This window comes from Alexandromys fortis, unplaced genomic scaffold (genome assembly GCF_014885135.2).
Source record: "Alexandromys fortis isolate MF-2015 unplaced genomic scaffold, M_Fortis_MF-2015_v1.1 scaffold_88, whole genome shotgun sequence".
Classification (NCBI taxonomy): domain Eukaryota; kingdom Metazoa; phylum Chordata; class Mammalia; order Rodentia; family Cricetidae; genus Alexandromys; species Alexandromys fortis.
In genome coordinates, this window is record NW_026067961.1 from 2,232,603 (window position 1) to 2,235,649 (window position 3,047).

Here is a 3,047-nt window from a genome sequence, read left to right on the forward strand (position 1 = left end):
TCTGTGACCTCATCCCCAACACCCCATCTCACGGAAACACCAGGACGGTGGTCTGTGACCTCACTCCCCAACACCCCATCTCACCGAAACACCAGGACAATGGTCTGTGACCTCACCCCCCACACCCCATCTCACGGAAACACCAGGACGGTGGTCTGTGACCTCACCCCCCACACCCCATCTCACCGAAACACCAGGACGGTGGTCTGCGAGCACCATGGGTTTGTTTTCCATATTCCAGAAAGCAAGTCTACATCCTGGCTAGAAACGACCCAGCAGTTTGGCCCCTGCACCCCACGGTCAGTAGTCAACGCCCTGGACCCAGACCCCTCACTTTCATGCTATGGAGAGCCTTGGAGAAGCTTCTTAAACTGTGGGTTGTGACGCAAAATGGGGGTGTTGTGTGAGACTCGAAAACTTTGGCAATATTTTAATTTTATATTTTTAGTGATATGTGTTTTCATTTTAGTGATATACATATACATACATACATACACATGTATACATAGAGACAAACATCATGCATGTGCATGTACACACACACACACACATGCACGCACACACGGATGCAGTACCCTTTGATGGCATCAAATCCCTGGAGTTGGAGTTACAGCTGGTTGAGAGTGGTCTGATGCGGGAGCTGGGAACCCACCGTGGGTCCTGGGAACCCACCTTGGGTGCTGGGAACACAGCTTGGGTCCTGGGAACCCACCGTGGGGCCTGGGAACACAGCTTGGGTCCTGGGAACCCACCGTGGGTCCTCTGCAAGAGGAACGCTGCTGGCTTTTAACTGCTGAGCCATTCCGTCCAGCCCCACGACTTGAGTTAATTTTTAAACAGACATTCAGTGAATTTTGGTCTGTAATTATGATAGAATTTCCAAATTGACACTAGCTAAACTTTTGCACTTTTTGCTATGTATTTGAAGCGGCATTTGGGGTTTTGAAATCAAAATATCGACTCTGAAAAATGTCACAGTTGCTGCATCCTGCAGCCTCAAATATTCAGCCAAGGTTCAGTTCTTTATCTAAAAATAAACAAACACATTTGTCTCCACATGCAAATTCACTTTCCTCCTTTAATAAGACAGAAATTATGTGTACAACAAAAATTGTTTTTAAAATAAATATCCTTATGATATATTATCCATAAATGTTTTATTTATACATCTAATTTATTTATACACAGGTTTATGTAAAAATTTCTTAGGTAAAAAGTGTCCTGAAGTGGAAAAATGAAGAGAAACCCTGTTTTAGGTCCTGTGAATGTGGTCATAACTTGATCTTCTCTGTGTTAGTTTTTCCTTGTTGTGACAAAATTCCGAGGGGTGGAGACAGCAGAGAAGGGAGGGTTTATTTTGGGTCACAGCCTCAGTGGTTTTGGTCCATGGCCTGCTGGCTCTGTTGCCTTTAGGCCTGTGAGGCAGCAGAACATCGGAGTGAGAAGAAGGGCCTGGCAAGGCAAGGATGGATGCTCCGTCGGGTACTTGTCCCATTGCTGTGACACAGAACGTTCAGAAAGAGAGGTTTAGCCTGGTTCATAGTTTGAGGATGCAGTACTACATGGAAAAGGCATGGCAGCTGGTGTATAAGGAATATGCTGGGAATAGCTTCTCCTCTCCAGATTGTCCACCATCATTGGATCAACGGCAAGGCTATCCCTCTGGAGGCCTAGTTGGTGGTCTCCTTTTCCTGGAGGCTGATCGATCTTGGTGACTGAACTCCAGTCAACCCCATTAGGTGACCCTTGCTGGTATTCCTGACCCCTCCCCATCCCCTGGCTTTGGTGAGCTCTGGGCTTGGCTCCTGATCCTCTCCATTGGTCTGTCTGTGCTATGCTTATTTACCAGGTAGGCCTGTCTACTAGCTAGCGTCTTCCCAAAGCTCCACTCTCTGGCTAGCACAGCCTTGGACCCTCAGACCTCCATACACTGCCTTACCCAACAACTAACAATTGCCATGTGGAGCTTAAATATGTTTTCTAGACTCCCCTTCCCTGCTCACCCTTGGAGTCTTGCCTGACGTCCACCTAGTCCTACCAGTAGCCCACCACCTCTCTCTGCATGACCTTCTTCCTATGCTCTACCTGGCATGGGACAGAGTGGCCGTGCTGGGTCATGGATCAAGATCATCTTGTGAGTCCTCACAGAGTAGGGACGGTCTTACTGTCATTGAGCCCATGAAAGGCAGGAGTATTTGCTAGGTCATGAGCAAGATCCTGCCCTCCAGTCCTCAGAGTTCACAACTCTCTGTCCATGCACCCCCTGTGCTGTTGCCATGGCTACTGGAGCTTCTCCACTCTGACCTCCCTATCCTACTTCCCATGCCTCCTTATGGGCATTGGAGTCTGCTTATCCATTAATTTATGGATGGGTATCTGGGGCATTTCTAGAGTCCAGCTCTTACAGAGAAAGCTGTGTGACCATCTTTGAGCAGCCAGATGTTTCTTGTTCTCATGCCTAGGAGTACAATGGCTGGATCCCGGGACACAGCCTCATGGGAGTCTAGGGGACTGCCAAAATGGTTCACAAAGTGAGCTCAACATTTCACACCCTACATCACTGTAAGGGTTCCAGTTCTCACATCCGTTCCACCATGGTACAGCCAGCCCTCTCGATCCGGACCTTACTCATTTGGAGTCCAACGGAGGACCTGCCATTTTCTCTAATTTCCATGAGAGACAGCAATAAGCATCTCATTGTGTGCTATCTGTTGTCTCCTGTGCAGGTCACCAGACAACAGTGTAGCTATCTGTTGTCTCCTGTGCAGGTCACCAGACAACAGTGTAGCCATCTGCTGTCACCTGTGCAGGTCACCAGACAACAGTGTAGCTATCTGTTGTCTCCTGTGCAGGTCCCCAAAAAACAGTGTAGCTATCTGTTGTCTCCTGTGCAGGTCACTAGACAACAGTGTAGCTAACCCCACCCTGCCCTACCCTAAGGAACAGTCCCGTTAGGATTCCTTACCCCACTTCATCCTTGGTGCTTCTTAGCTGTTCTATCCACAGACTCCCACACCCCCCCCCCCCCCCCCCCCCCCCCCCCCCCC